Source organism: Panulirus ornatus, chromosome 58 (assembly GCF_036320965.1).
Source record: "Panulirus ornatus isolate Po-2019 chromosome 58, ASM3632096v1, whole genome shotgun sequence".
In the NCBI taxonomy this organism is placed as follows: Eukaryota; Metazoa; Arthropoda; class Malacostraca; order Decapoda; family Palinuridae; genus Panulirus; species Panulirus ornatus.
In genome coordinates this window covers 32,854,563-32,871,985 of record NC_092281.1, presented here as the reverse complement: position 1 = coordinate 32,871,985, position 17,423 = coordinate 32,854,563, and the positions used below count along the sequence as shown (strand labels likewise).

General features: G+C 40.6%; 2 non-coding genes across 2 annotated transcripts; both read left to right on the top strand.

The window, feature by feature from the left end:
• The first annotated feature begins 16,149 nt into the window (after positions 1 to 16,149).
• Positions 16,150 to 16,221, top strand: TRNAV-GAC (transfer RNA valine (anticodon GAC)). Its single transcript has one exon. It is a non-coding gene; the product is annotated as a tRNA-Val (tRNA).
• Positions 16,222 to 16,914: 693 nt separating this feature from the next.
• TRNAA-GGC (transfer RNA alanine (anticodon GGC)) lies at positions 16,915 to 16,986 on the top strand. Its single transcript has one exon. It is a non-coding gene; the product is annotated as a tRNA-Ala (tRNA).
• Positions 16,987 to 17,423: the final 437 nt, after the last annotated feature.

Sequence of the window (17,423 nt, the reverse complement as noted above, 5' to 3'; positions counted from 1 at the left end):
ATGGTATCGGAACCGTTATGAATCATGATGGTATCGGAACCGTTATGAATCATGATGGTATGGGAACCGTTATGAATCATGATGGTATCGGAACCGTTATGAATCATGATGGTATGGGAACCGTTATGAATCATGATGGTATGGGAACCGTTGTGAATCATGATGGTATCGGAACCGTTATGAATCATGATGGTATCGGAACCGTTGTGAATCATGATGGTATCGGAACCGTTGTGAATCATGATGGTATGGGAACCGTTATGAATCATGATGGTATCGGAACCGTTGTGAATCATGATGGTATCGGAACCGTTATGAATCATGATGGTATCGGAACCGTTATGAATCATGATGGTATGGGAACCGTTATGAATCATGATGGTATCGGAACCGTTATGAATCATGATGGTATGGGAACCGTTATGAATCATGATGGTATGGGAACCGTTGTGAATCATGATGGTATCGGAACCGTTATGAATCATGATGGTATCGGAACCGTTGTGAATCATGATGGTATCGGAACCGTTGTGAATCATGATGGTATGGGAACCGTTGTGAATCATGATGGTATGGGAACCGTTGTGAATCATGATGGTATCGGAACCGTTATGAATCATGATGGTATCGGAACCGTTGTGAATCATGATGGTATCGGAACCGTTATGAATCATGATGGTATGGGAACCGTTGTGAATCATGATGGTATGGGAACCGTTATGAATCATGATGGTATCGGAACCGTTGTGAATCATGATGGTATGGGAACCGTTGTGAATCATGATGGTATCGGAACCGTTATGAATCATGATGGTATGGGAACCGTTGTGAATCATGATGGTATCGGAACCGTTGTGAATCATGATGGTATGGGAACCGTTATGAATCATGATGGTATCGGAACCGTTGTGAATCATGATGGTATGGGAACCGTTGTGAATCATGATGGTATGGGAACCGTTATGAATCATGATGGTATGGGAACCGTTGTGAATCATGATGGTATCGGAACCGTTATGAATCATGATGGTATGGGAACCGTTGTGAATCATGATGGTATGGGAACCGTTGTGAATCATGATGGTATCGGAACTCTTGTGAATCATGATGGTATGGGAACCGTTGTGAATCATGATGGTATCGGAACCGTTATGAATCATGATGGTATCGGAACCGTTGTGAATCATGATGGTATCGGAACCGTTGTGAATCATGATGGTATCGGAACCGTTGTGAATCATGATGGTATGGGAACCGTTGTGAATCATGATGGTATCGGAACCGTTGTGAATCATGATGGTATCGGAACCGTTGTGAATCATGATGGTATGGGAACCGTTGTGAATCATGATGGTATCGGAACTCTTGTGAATCATGATGGTATCGGAACCGTTGTGAATCATGATGGTATCGGAACCGTTATGAATCATGATGGTATCGGAACCGTTGTGAATCATGATGGTATCGGAACCGTTGTGAATCATGATGGTATCGGAACCGTTATGAATCATGATGGTATCGGAACCGTTGTGAATCATGATGTTATCGGAACCGTTATGAATCATGATGGTATGGGAACCGTTGTGAATCATGATGGTATGGGAACCGTTGTGAATCTCGTACCTATGATTCATAGTGAGTGAACCCAGGTGCCTCGGTGTGGTAACATAGCTGTTCTGGTGAAGGTGGAGGTGACGGCTACTGACTTAACAGTGAATTATCACCCATGGCATCATTTTGGACGGGTTTAATGACGTTCAGTCACAACTGCCACACTTGTTTGGTGCTTAATACTCATTTAGATCACGATTTTGGGTTGTTTCCAGCCTATCTATTTTCCAGATTATATTGTTATAATGGCCACTACCTGGACACAGAGTGTCACATAATGAAATAATTGTTTAGGGTTAGATTAGGAACAGAAAAACTAGGCAACTTGAGCTTGACTATTTATGTGCTACTCTGCCGCCCGCAGTCATGTTGGCAACGCTGGTCACTCGTGATGGCTTAGACCTGGCGACTCCACTTCTCGCTGGTCACTCGTGATGGCTTAGACCTGGCGACTCCACTTCTCGCTGGTCACTCGTGTTGGCTTAGACCTGGCGACTCCACTTCTCGCTGGTCACTCGTGATGGCTTAGACCTGGCGACTCCACTTCTCGCTGGTCACTCGTGATGGCTTAGACCTGGCGACTCCACTTCTCGCTGGTCACTCGTGATGGCTTAGACCTGGCGACTCCACTTCTCGCTGGTCACTCGTGTTGGCTTAGACCTGGCGACTCCACTTCTCGCTGGTCACTCGTGTTGGCTTAGACCTGGCGACTCCACTTCTCGCTGGTCACTCGTGATGGCTTAGACCTGGCGACTCCACTTCCCCCCTGGCCGGCTGGGGGGGGGGGGGGGGGCGCTCCAATCTGGAGTCTGTCAATATCAAGTGTTACTTTCTTTTTTTCGCTCTGGATACTTCTTTTTGTCTCCTACTTGTTATCTTAAATAATCAATATAATGTAGATGTTCACCGCAATATAGTGATACTGTGTACGCACTGATATAAAACTGATACAGTATCGATTTAAATATTAACGATACAATTGCCGGCCAAAATAGCAACAACCAATGAGGTGTGCGTGTCAGGTAGCCGGCCTGGAGGGAAGTGGTTATGGTAGTAGTGTTGCCAAGATGACTGCGGTATAGCTATAGGTAATGATAGACTTTACGTTTGTCTTACACAACAACACAGAGCCGGGCGGGGAACTGAGTGAGTCTTTACCTTTCCAAGGCTTCTGGGAATCGAACTAAACACTGGAGACTGAGTTTATATCCCACACATATAAGTAGTAAAAGGATCCGTGACGTTGTCTTCAGGTATTGTATATAAAGAGAGAGAGAGAGAGAGAGAGAGAGAGAGAGAGAGAGAGAGAGAGAGAGAGAGAGAGAGAGCCTGATGGTGTTGTGTGATTAGAATAACCATACAGGGCGGACAGGAACATTAGTTTATTGCAGTAACATGATAAATTAACCTTAATTACATTTAATGTGACCTTCATCCCCCAGCCACGGCCTTCAACAACTTGATGAATCCTTGTGGCAACACAATGGACGACGTTTGTGCATAAAGAGAAGAATGACACAACTATACCAGGCATTAGAAGCCTCCCATATGTAGGATAACCAGACTTACATTCTCTCGAAGGCCACACAATGAGGGGTCATGTGATACAGGTTTAGAAAAGCAGGTTTGTTGATTGATACAGACCAGACCTTAGATTTTAGCCTGAAAACAATGAACCTTTATTACCATGAATTTTCATATGACAAGTAACAAACAGAGAAAAAAAAGATCAATACCTGGCCATAGATATGTCTCAAGATATCTTGCTATATATAAAGACTTTAAAGATCAATATCTGACCATAGATATATCTCAAGATATCTTGCTATATATAAAGACTGTAAAGATCAATATATGACCATAGATATATCTCAAGATATCTTGCTATATATAAAGACTGTAAAGATCAATATCTGGCCTAGATATATCTCAAGATATCTTGCTATATATAAAGACTGTAAAGATCAATATCTGACCATAGATATGTCTCACGATATCTTGCTATATATAAAGACTGTAAAGATCAATATATGACCATAGATATGTCTCAAGATATCTTGCTATATATAAAGACTGTAAAGATCAATATATGACCATAGATATGTCTCAAGATATCTTGCTATATATAAAGACTGTAAAGATCAATATATGACCATAGATATGTCTCAAGATATCTTGCTATATATAAAGACTGTAAAGATCAATATATGACCATGAATATGTCTCATGATATCTTGCTATATATAAAGACTGTAAAGAGAATCAGAGATAAAACAGAAGTAATGAAAAGTAGATTACTTGTGTTGATGGTAAGGACAAGTAGGGACTTCATGACAACATGATGTAACAACCAATGATTTCTAATATTTTTATGATTAAATAAAACTAGGAGACCTGTGTGAGGAAGTACCAGGAGAGACCTGTGTGAGGAAGTACCAGGAGAGACTGAGTACAGAATGGAAAAAGGTGAGAACAATGGAAGCAAGGGGAGTGGGGGAGGAATGGGATGTATTTAGGGAATCAGTGATGGATTGCGCAAAAGATGCTTGTGGCATGAGAAGAGTGGGAGGTGGGTTGATTAGAAAGGGTAGTGAGTGGTGGGATGAAGAAGTAAGAGTATTAGTGAAAGAGAAGAGAGAGGCATTTGGACGATTTTTGCAGGGAAAAAATGCAATTGAGTGGGAGACGTATAAAAGAAAGAGACAGGAGGTCAAGAGAAAGGTGCAAGAGGTGAAAAAAAGGGCAAATGAGAGTTGGGGTGAGAGAGTATCATTAAATTTTAGGGAGAATAAAAAGATGTTCTGGAAGGAGGCAAATAAAGTGCGTAAGACAAGGGAGCAAATGGGAACTTCAGTGAAGGGCGCAAATGGGGAGGTGATAACAAGTAGTGGTGATGTGAGAAGGAGATGGAGTGAGTATTTTGAAGGTTTGTTGAATGTTTGATGTTAGAGTGGCAGATATAGGGTGTTTTGGTCGAGGTGGTGTGCAAAGTGAGAGGGTTAGGGAAAATGATTTGGTAAACAGAGAAGAGGTAGTGAAAGCTTTGCGGAAGATGAAAGCCGGCAAGGCAGCAGGCTTGGATGGTATTGCAGTGGAATTTATTAGAAAAGGGGGTGACTGTATTGTTGACTGGTTGGTAAGGTTATTTAATGTATGTATGACTCATGGTGAGGTGCCTGAGGATTGGCGGAATGCGTGCATAGTGCCATTGTACAAAGGCAAAGGGGATAAGAGTGAATGCTCAAATTACAGAGGTATAACTTTGTTGAGTATTCCTGGTAAATTATATGGGAGGGTATTGATTGAGACGGTGAAGGCATGTACAGAGCATCAGATTGGGGAAGAGCAGTGTGGTTTCAGAAGTGGTAGAGGATGTGTGGATCAGGTGTTTGCTTTGAAGAATGTATGTGAGAAATACTTAGAAAAGCGAATGGATTTGTATGTAGCATTTATGGATCTGGAGAAGGCATATGATAGAGTTGATAGAGATGCTCTGTGGAAGGTATTAAGAATATATGGTGTGGGAGGAAAGTTGTTAGAAGCAGTGAAAAGTTTTTATCGAGGATGTAAGGCATGTGTACGTGTAGGAAGAGAGGAAAGTGATTGGTTCTCAGTGAATGTAGGTTTGCGGCAGGGGTGTGTGATGTCTCCATGGTTGTTTAATTTGTTTATGGATGGGGTTGTTAGGGAGGTAAATGCAAGAGTTTTGGAAAGAGGGGCAAGTATGAAGTCTGTTGTGGATGAGAGAGCTTGGGAAGTGAGTCAGTTGTTGTTCGCTGATGATACAGCGCTGGTGGCTGATTCATGTGAGAAACTGCAGAAGCTGGTGAATGAGTTTGGTAAAGTGTGTGGAAGAAGAAAGTTAAGAGTAAATGTGAATAAGAGCAAGGTTATTAGGTACAGTAGGGTTGAGGGTCAAGTCAATTGGGAGGTGAGTTTGAATGGAGAAAAACTGGAGGAAGTGAAGTGTTTTAGATATCTTGGAGTGGATCTGGCAGCGGATGGAACCATGGAAGCGGAAGTGGATCATAGGGTGGGGGAGGGGGCGAAAATTCTGGGGGCCTTGAAGAATGTGTGGAAGTCGAGAACATTATCTCGGAAAGCAAAAATGGGTATGTTTGAAGGAATAGTGGTTCCAACAATGTTGTATGGTTGCGAGGCGTGGGCTATGGATAGAGTTGTGCGCAGGAGGATGGATGTGCTGGAAATGAGATGTTTGAGGACAATGTGTGGTGTGAGGTGGTTTGATCGAGTGAGTAATGCAAGGGTAAGAGAGATGTGTGGAAATAAAAAGAGCGTGGTTGAGAGAGCAGAAGAGGGTGTTTTGAAGTGGTTTGGGCACATGGAGAGGATGAGTGAGGAAAGATTGACCAAGAGGATATATGTGTCGGAGGTGGAGAGAGCAAGGAGAAGAGGGAGACCAAATTGGAGGTGGAAAGATGGAGTGAAAAAGATTTTGTGTGATCGGGGCCTGAACATGCAGGAGGGTGAAAGGAGGGCAAGGAATAGAGTGAATTGGAGCGATGTGGTATACCGGGGTTGTCGTGCTGTCAGTGGATTGAATCAAGGCATGTGAAGCGTCTGGGGTAAATCATGGAAAGCTGTGTAGGTATGTATATTTGCGTGTGTGGACGTATGTATATACATGTGTATGGGGGGGGGTTGGGCCATTTCTTTCGTCTGTTTCCTTGCGCTACCTCGCAAACGCGGGAGACAGCGACAAAGTATAAAAAAAAAAAAACTAATATGTATTTGTCTTAGTTAACTGGGTTGACTCTTGGGGTTGATTTATAAATTTTGCACAATTATATCAGTCAGAGTTAACCAAACCGCTGCTGGGCCATTGTGGTATGTAGGAAGCAATTTCTTCCCCATCCAAAACATTAATGATGAAGAGGTAGTTCTTGGCTATTATAGTGAACAACTGAAAATAATGGCAAGTCACTTGTTCAAGTAGGAGTCTGGCATCTACGTCAGGTACTCAGTATAAATCATCATTGATTTTAATCTTTGCACACATATTTACGATCAATTCTGATTATTTCATTTTGCGTAGGTCATGAAAAATCCATGTTTCCACCATATTGTTCAGATGTGACTGTTGCTATGCTGTTATAAGAACTGCCTCACATATGCACAAGTGGAGTGAGTGGATAATATCTGAACGTCACAGAGAACTTAAGGATAATACACACGACTATTCTTCCAGCATCTTCATCTGAAATCTAACACTGAAGCCAAGTACTTTGGGAAACACGTTATGACGGATCTTCTGTTATTTGTTTAGCTTCTTCTTTCCTTCTCTTTCCCTTTCCATCTTCCTTTGTGTCTTTTCTGACCCCTGATACATCTTCATTAATCACAGTCTCTCTCTCTCTCTCTCTCTCTCTCTCTCTCTCTCTCTCTCTCTCTCTCTCTCTCTCTCTCTCTCTCTCTCTCTCTCTCTCTCTCTCTCTCTCTCTCTCTCCACTTCTCACATAACATGACAGCACGTAACTCACGCATTAGTTCTTCATAACTCTGGATTTTCCAGCAGTGATCGCTAGCTACGCGTTATCTCTGCTGCATTCTGGTCAAATCTTGCCAACACTCGTCAGCCTCAAGACAAAACACAATTAAACCTTTATTAATCATCGTTAAAGGAAGTGAAAACTCGACCTACACCTAGGAAAATCACTGACTAATATTCATTTTATCAAGCCTCAGTTGCCATACTCAGGTGTCTCCTGCTCCTGCCTCAGTTGCCATATCCAGATGTGTCGGCTGCTGCATCAGTTGCCATATCCAGGTGTGTTAGCTACTGCCTCAGTTGGCAGGTGTTCTCAGCAGATGAGGTCACACCGGAGAGAGACTGAGCCAAGACAATTTAGGAATGTTGTGTTTACTACAAAGCAACATGAAGCACTTCTGTAGAACTCAAGCTACCAAGGTTAGTCATCATTCATATTTTCCTTATTGCATCAACATAATTATACATTTTTGCTAAAACCTTTTATGGATATTTTATTACATTTTCACACCATATGTCTAAGTGCTACGTAATAGGTGACTGTTATTAATTATACAATTAAATAATAACTGCTTATGACGTAATATTGATATAAGGTACTTACTTAACATACAGAACTAACATACACTTTATATTTTTGGATAAGTGTATTATTGTCATTTCCAATTTGATGTGCAATCATTTCGTCCAGTATATACAACCCGGGGTTATGTTCTCCAGCAGTCATACACGGACGGTGGTGTGATGTGTGGCTTCACGTGTCTGGCTGCTGCACACACAACATGACCACTCCTTGTGCATGTCTTCTGCTGGTATTTGTATATCTATTAAGACAGTCTTAATGGTGCTGGACTTAGGCGTAATAATCATAGCTAGGCTCCCGTTACTATATGTATTCCTTCTATAATAAACAAAATAAGAGATATAGAAGAATGTTCGTGACCGGTGTTGGGAGGAGACCATATACTGTTCACCAGCCTTACGTATACAAGAGGTGTGGGAGTGGGTCGTCAACACAGCTCAGTAAGACACCAACAGTGGCAGTTAATTGTCAGAAGCGTTTCAAGTGAGCAGTTGCAAGGTGTGGTAATGGTGGTCAGGAGGGCTGTTCCTTGTAGCTCGCTAGTTAGCCAAGAGTTGAACGAGGCGGAGCTCAGTATTGTACCTTTGTCGTGTATAATGACTGGATCATCTCTGCCACGTGAAGCAATTTACTAATCAACAGTTATGGAGTCAGATTCATATATGACAACAAATAGTTAGATAGATTGATGTTGTTAGATTGGGTAGGTGTTCGGCTGACATGGGCCCTTGTCTTACGACAGCCCGTTCTCAGAAAGTCTGTTTACTGTACAGTTATGTTATTGTTAGAGTCACCAGCAGGTCTCCTCGTAGCAGTTATCTACTGTCGTTGTCACACTAGTGAGGTCTTCACCTACCTGTTGTTTGTTGTCGTTGTTAGATTTTCTAGGTTTACGTCCTACATCTAGAGTGTGGACGGCCCCTTCTCTGATCTAGTTTAACAGGTCATTTCTTGTTTACAGATTCGTCAGGTCCTTGCCTGGCTCGGGCCCTTATCATACGGGCTCTGTAACACGTATGTTTTATTATCCCTGAATTTACAGCTATCAACATGTAAAGTTCGTTAACCAGAATGTGTACCGTACGGAAAAGCAAACAAATAACAAAATTTGCAACATGATAGCAGTCGATATTAGCCATCAGCAGGTAAGGTCATCAAGCCGCACCATACATACGTCAGACAGTAACATCAGTTGTATAACAGGATGTATATATGTTGTTGGATTTAAGGGCTATCAGCTAAAGGTCATGAAGCCAGAATGTAAACCATAAGTTCAACATATAATGATCGTCCAGGTCCAGCTGGTAGCTGCATATGAAGCTATGAATGTCTGTCTTCATTACTGACTACGTAGAGGGAAGGGTTTGGGTAGGAAAGGAATTCGGGAGGAGTATTTTGAGGGGTTCTCGGGAGTGTGATGAGTAGGGACACAAAAATAGTCCTTCTCAGGAGGAGGGTAACAGGTCCTGAGTCTCAGCCCAGGTAATGGTGTGAGCAGCACACACATCACCAGCACACCTTTGATGGCGCTCCTACACCTTCGTATTATTATTACCACACATCACCAGCACACCTTTGATGGCGCTCCTACACCTTCGTATTATTATTACCACACATCACCAGCACACCTTTGATGGCGCTCCTACACCTTGGTGGCTGCTGCACTCCACACAGGAGCAGGGGATGGTGGCACATATCTATGAAGCGAAAAGGTTTTCGATGAGACTGTGCTATTTCTTCCCTTCCCTGGTCGATGATACAGCCTTTCCCCAAGGTCACTTGTCATTCCTGGTGTAACGACGTACGGGTTGAGTCCGGTAACACCTTCTGAATAATAGTATGTGACAGAGTGGAGTGACCAGGATGACCAGCGTGTTCTGCACCTCAACTGATTAATTATATGATAAGAATAAAGAGAATTACACACCATAAATGTCACTTGCAAGGATCAAGTCAGAGATGAAGCATTGATAACTAGAAGGGTTAAGGAAACAAAAATTGTAAAATACCTTTACCCGGGATCAGTAGCACCTGTGGCAATGGACACACCTTCGTAATGCTTGATCACTTACAAGCGACAAACTATGATACGTAAACCTTAGGTACTGTTCGTCAGGAGAACAATTTACAAATATTCATAAAAGACATAAATATGTTAGATATATCTTTATCCGAGACATGTAACACTTGTGTGGATAGAGACAGCTTTGTAATGCATGATCCATTACACGAAATGAACTTCACTAACGAAGAGTTATACAACGCGTTGTTGAAGAACATTAATCAAATACCTATACAGAATTTTTATGTTACGTAAAAGATATTTCTTGATAGTAGTAAACACAAGAAATGGTGACGAAAGAAAAGGGATGTAGAGGTAAATATTTTGTTAAAAAATGAATTGCTCCTGCCTTAAACTAGCTCCTTGCAATGGATTTTGTTTTAGATACCCACAGTAAGATATATTGTGTGATTAATCACTGTAAATGTTTATGTTTAACTGATCTTTTATTTCTTATAGTATTTCACTGATTCAGGTTTAAGAACCTTGGTTCAGAACAACCATTATAATGCAACACAATACATATTTACCATAAATAAATCATTTATCACAATAACCATTATGTTTGGACCAGATTCTTTAAGTCCTCAATCACGTTTGTTAATATATAAGGAATTTTACCGACACATTTCAATACATAACATATATCTACACGTGTGTAAATATATGTATATGTTTTTATAAATGTTTCTTTGGCTTTTATAATCAAGGTGTAAGATATCCGTCTGAAGTAAATACTAGATAAGATTATATGTTATGTGTGTGTGTGTGTGTGTGTGTGTGTGTGTGTGTGTGAGCGCACATAGGAGTGAAAACATATTTTACACTTACAAGGTTAAGAGACGGGGCAACACGAGTGTACAAATCCTTCCTCAAAAGACTCACGTGATAATGATTAAAGTAGTACACACACACACACACACACACACACACACACACACACACACACACACACACACAGAGCGGCGCCAGGCTGGAGGCGGGGCATCGTGACGTCACAGGCAAGTCCCTCCCCCCGCCAGATCCAAACATGTGTTGTGTCTGGTGATGGCGGTTCAAGATTTCCCACATTTATATTGATCTTTATATTATCATCCACTCCCAAAGTCACCTGGCATTCTTGTGTTTCAACAACAGACGTGATATATGCAACACCAGGCAAATATTGTACCATTATCTGATAGGTTAATTGGTGCAGAATCAAGAACCAGTGAATTTCATCGCCGCCATAAGTAAGTAAGGAAGGTGACTTTAATGATGATAAATACGACCTGGTATGGCTGTGTCTACACACTACCGCCATCTGCTCAACATTGTACATACCAACCTTTAAACTGTGACATTCAACCACAAGGTTTAAGGTCGCTCATGAAAACGCGAACTTAAAATCTATCCATTTAAATCTACCATTCATCAATCAACATTTAAACACCATCATTTGAACGTAAACCTTCCAGCTGCGTTATTTTACCAGAGTCCTTTAAGATACGTCATATAAACACAAAACTTGAATGTACGTTAAGCTTGTGCAAACCATCATTGAATCTCAAACTTTTGAATTAGAATTGTAATGAAATTGCAAACTTTTAACTCCGTCAAATTACAGCTATTGTACGAAATGCTTAACTGAAAAATTTTAATGTCAGTTAATTTAACGATATACTATGTGGTTCATCTCTGAAACACAAACCTTTAAACTTTGTCTCTAGAACTGAACACAACCATCAAGTTCTATATGTGGAAAGGAAATTTGTATAATCTGTCAAAATTCGTCGTATAACGCGAACTTTTTAATCCCTCTATTTACCTGGGCCACTCTTCCCTGGCTGCCATTCATATTTTGTCCTTTTAAACTGTGACTTTATTACACTTTCATTCATTCATGACTTTATTACACTTTCATTCATTCATCATGACTTTATTACACTTTCATTCATCCATCATGACTTTATTACACTTTCATTCATTCATCATGACTTTATTACACTTTCATTCATTCATCATGACTTTATTACACTTTCATTCATTCATCATGACTTTATTACACTTTCATTCATTCATCATGACTTTATTACACTTTCATTCATTCATCATGACTTTATTACACTTTCATTCATTCATCATGACTTTATTACACTTTCATTCATTCATCATGACTTTATTACACTTTCATTCATTCATCATGACTTTATTACACTTTCATTCATTCATCATGACTTTATTACACTTTCATTCATTCATCATGACTTTATTACACTTTCATTCATCATTCATCAACTAGTTCGTCTCACTGATATTCCATTCATCAACTTCATTTGTGCATCTCATAGTTTGACCGCCATGTTGCATGTTTCCTTAAGGTTCATAATTCTTTGTGTATTTAATAATAGAAGATTCAGTGATATTTCTGGTGGTACTGGAGTTAGAGTTAATAACTGAGATGGCATTATAATCTCTAACTCCAGTACCACGAGAAATATCATTGAATCTTCTATCATTAAATGCACAAAGAATTATAATCTTGATATAAGTGATTGTCTATACAAATTGCATAAATTTAGTGTTGATAAAATTTGTAAGGAATTCATCTTGTTCACATGATTAGTTTATGATACGCTTGTTGTCTGTCTCGGACAATCACATGTTTACCATATGGCGTACTAGCTACGTCTCTTCGTTGTATATCAACTGACTGTTATATTTCTCTCTTGTGTCTCCCCTGATGATGTGGCTATTACATGAAAGTGCACTTGGGAACTTGTCATGTTTCATTTTCCCCGTGGACTCATAGGAATATACTTGATCACGCGCAAAATTGTGATCCTTTCCAATATATATATATATATATATATATATATATATATATATATATATATATATATATATATATATATATATATATATATATATATATATATCCTCCCCTCCTTGTATTAACTTTCTAAAATGGGAAACAGAAGAAGGAGTCACGCGGGGAGTGATCATCCTCCTCGAAGGCTCAGAGTGGGGTGCCTAAATGTGTGTGGATGCAACCAAGATGTGAAAAAAGGAGAGATAGGTAGTATGTTTGAGGAAAGGAACCTGGATGTTTTGGCTCTGAGTGAAACGAAGCTCAAGGGTAAAGGGGAAGAGTGGTTTGGAAATGTCTGGGGAGTGAAGTCAGGGGTTAGTGAGAGGACAAGAGCAAGGGAAGGAGTAGCAATACTCCTGAAACAGGAGTTGTGGGAGTATGTGATAGAATGTAAGAAAGTAAATTCTCGATTAATATGGGTAAAATTGAAAGTTGATGGAGAGAGGTGGGTGATTATTGGTGCATATGCACCTGGGCATGAGAAGAAAGATCATGAGAGGCAAGTGTTTTGGGAGCAGCTAAATGAGTGTGTTAGCGGTTTTGATGCACGAGACCGGGTTATAGTGATGGGTGATTTGAATGCAAAGGTGAGTAATGTGGCAGTTGAGGGAATAATTGGTATGCATGGGGTGTTCAGTGTTGTAAATGGAAATGGTGAAGAGCTTGTAGATTTATGTGCTGAAAAAGGACTGATGATTGGGAATACCTGGTTTAAAAAGCGAGATATACATAAGTATACTTATGTAAGTAGGAGAGATGGCCAGAGAGCGTTATTGGATTACGTGTTAATTGACAGGCGTGCGAAAGAGAGACTTTTGGATGTTAATGTGCTGAGAGGTGCAACTGGAGGGATGTCTGATCATTATCTTGTGGAGGCTAAGGTGAAGATTAGTATGGGTTTTCAGAAAAGAGGAGTGAATGTTGGGGTGAAGAAGGTGGTGAGAGTAAGTGAGCTTGGGAAGGAGACCTGTGTGGGGAAGTACCAGGAGAGACTGTGTACAGAATGGAAAAAGGTGAGAACAATGGAAGTAAGGGGAGTGGGGGAGGAATGGGATGTATTTAGGGAATCAGTGATGGATTGCGCAAAAGATGCTTGTGGCATGAGAAGAGTGGGAGGTGGGCTGTTTAGAAAGGGTAGTGAGTGGTGGGATGAAGAAGTAAGAGTATTAGTGAAAGAGAAGAGAGAGGCATTTGGACGATTTTTGCAGGGAAAAAATGCAATTGAGTGGGAGAAGTATAAAAGAAAGAGACAGGAGGTCAAGAGAAAGGTGCAAGAGGTGAAAAAAAGGGCAAATGAGAGTTGGGGTGAGAGACTATCAGTAAATTTTAGGGAGAATAAAAAGATGTTCTGGAAGGAGGTAAATAGGGTGCGTAAGACAAGGGAGCAAATGGGAACTTCAGTGAAGGGCGTAAATGGGGAGGTGATAACAAGTAGCGGTGATGTGAGAAGGAGATGGAATGAGTATTTTGAAGGTTTGTTGAATGTGTCTGATGACAGAGTGGCAGATATAGGGTGTTTGGGTCGAGGTGGTGTGCAAAGTGAGAGGGTTAGGGAAAATGATTTGGTAAACAGAGAAGCGGTAGTAAAAGCTTTGCGGAAGATGAAAGCCGGCAAGGCAGCAGGTTTGGATGGTATTGCAGTGGAATTTATTAAGAAAGGGGGTGACTGTATTGTTGACTGGTTGGTAAGGTTATTTAATGTATGTATGACTCATGGTGAGGTGCCTGAGGATTGGCGGAATGCGTGCATAGTGCCATTGTACAAAGGCAAAGGGGATAAGAGTGAGTGCTCAAATTACAGAGGTATAAGTTTGTTGAGTATTCCTGGTAAATTATATGGGAGGGTATTGATTGAGAGGGTGAAGGCATGTACAGAGCATCAGATTGGGGAAGAGCAGTGCGGTTTCAGAAGTGGTAGAGGATGTGTGGATCAGGTGTTTGCTTTGAAGAATGTATGTGAGAAATACTTAGAAAAGCAAATGGATTTGTATGTAGCATTTATGGATCTGGAGAAGGCATATGATAGAGTTGATAGAGATGCTCTGTGGAAGGTATTAAGAATATATGGTGTGGGAGGCAAGTTGTTAGAAGCAGTGAAAAGTTTTTATCGAGGATGTAAGGCATGTGTACGTGTAGGAAGAGAGGAAAGTGATTGGTTCTCAGTGAATGTAGGTTTGCGGCAGGGGTGTGTGATGTCTCCATGGTTGTTTAATTTGTTTATGGATGGGGTTGTAAGGGAGGTAAATGCAAGAGTCCTGGAAAGAGGGGCAAGTATGAAGTCTGTTGGGGATGAGAGAGCTTGGGAAGTGAGTCAGTTGTTGTTCGCTGATGATACAGCGCTGGTGGCTGATTCATGTGAGAAACTGCAGAAGCTGGTGACTGAGTTTGGTAAAGTGTGTGGAAGAAGAAAGTTGAGAGTAAATGTGAATAAGAGCAAGGTTATTAGGTACAGTAGGGGTGAGGGTCAAGTCAATTGTGAGGTGAGTTTGAATGGAGAAAAACTGGAGGAAGTGAAGTGTTTTAGATATCTGGGAGTGGATCTGTCAGCGGATGGAACCATGGAAGCGGAAGTGGATCATAGGGTGGGGGAGGGGGCGAAAATTTTGGGAGCCTTGAAAAATGTGTGGAAGTCGAGAACATTATCTCGGAAAGCAAAAATGGGTATGTTTGAGGGAATAGTGGTTCCAACAATGTTGTATGGTTGCGAGGCGTGGGCTATGGATAGAGATGTGCGCAGGAGGATGGATGTGCTGGAAATGAGATGTTTGAGGACAATGTGTGGTGTGAGGTGGTTTGATCGAGTAAGTAACGTAAGGGTAAGAGAGATGTGTGGAAATAAAAAGAGCGTGGTTGAGAGAGCAGAAGAGGGTGTTTTGAAATGGTTTGGGCACATGGAGAGAATGAGTGAGGAGAGATTGACCAAGAGGATATATGTGTCGGAGGTGGAGGGAACGAGGAGAAGAGGGAGACCAAATTGGAGGTGGAAAGATGGAGTGAAAAAGATTTTGTGTGATCGGGGCCTGAACATGCAGGAGGGTGAAAGGAGGGCAAGAAATAGAGTGAATTGGAGTCATGTGGTATACCGGGGTTGACGTGCTGTCAGTGGATTGAAGCAAGGCATGTGAAGCGTCTGGGGTAAACCATGGAAAGCTGTGTAGGTTTGTATATTTGCGTGTGTGGACGTGTGTATGTACATGTGTATGGGGGGGGGGGGGTTGGGCCATTTCTTTCGTCTGTTTCCTTGCGCTACCTCGCAAACGCGGGAGACAGCGACAAAGTATAAAAAAAAAAAAAAAAAAAAAATATATATATATATATATATATATATATATATATATATATATATATATATATATATATATTTATATATATATATATATGTATATATCCTTCAATATGTTTACTTTCGATAATGAGGAACAGAAGAATAAGCCAAGCAAGTAAATTTCGTCAAAGACATCTCTCTTTTCTAAACGCTGCCTCGCAAAGATTTTCATTAATTCAAATTGAAGAAACAGACGTATTTTTCTATTGTCTGGTTAGCTCAGTGGTAGAGCGTGAGTCTGACACACTCAAGGTCGTGGGTTCGAGACCCACACCAGACATATTTTTTTGTCTTTTTCTTTTTTCATTTTGTCCGCATCACATGTGTGCAACATTCAGTATGTTCGTCCAACGTTATAGTGAAGATCTTCACAATAAATTGAGGTTTTCGACCTTATCTGAAAGGATCAGGTCCACCAAGACGTCCTTGAAATCTTCCAGAAGCTTCTGGCGATCCTCCTCCAACTGCTGGGCACATCAGAGTTAACATGGGCCGGACATCGGTTGTGGAACGACTTAATCTGCTTCCGGTAGTTAGCAGGGATGATAATGAGGGCTCTGACCTCATACCAGGTCAGCTTAGTTCCAGTCTATTGCTTAGTTCCAGTCTATTGCTTAGTTCCAGTCTATTCTTTAGTTCCAGTCTATTACTTAGTTCCAGTCTATTGCTTAGTTCCAGTCTATTCTTTAGTTCCAGTCTATTACTTAGTTCCAGTCTATAGCTTAGTTCCAGTCTATTGCTTAGTTCCAGTCTATTGCTTAGTTCCAGTCTATTGCTTAGTTCCAGTCTATTGCAACGAAAATAAAAAAGTAAAACTCATTTCTTTGTGGAAAATTGAGAGGAAAACACGACAGCAACATGGAGATTTACCCTGTGGTTATTTTGCCGGCAAGTCGGCAACGGTCGGTCAAACAGTATTTTGCCGTGGTAATCTCAGTACTTCATATAATACTATGTCACAAAATATGTTCTTGGGGGCGTAGCTCAGTGGTAGAGCACTCGCTTGGCATGCGAGAGGACCCGGGTTCAAACCCCGGCGCCTCCATTTTTTATTTGGGAAATTCATTGTTTTCAGTCTTGTGTGTATATATATATATATATATATATATATATATATATATATATATATATATATATATATATATATATATATATAAATATATATATATATATATATATATATATATATATATATATATATATATATATATATATATATATATATATATATATATATATATATATATATATATATATATATATATATATACACATATATACATATATGCATATATCGACAGATCAGGGAAGTTAAGCAGCGTTGGGTCTGGTCAGTACTTGGATGGGTGACCGTCTGGGAACACCAGATGATGTTATCCCTGGGGATAGGGAAGAAAGTATACTTGCCACGTATTCCCTGCGTGTCGTACAAGGCGACTAAAAGGGTAGGGAGCAGAAGGCCGGAAATCCTTTACTCTCATT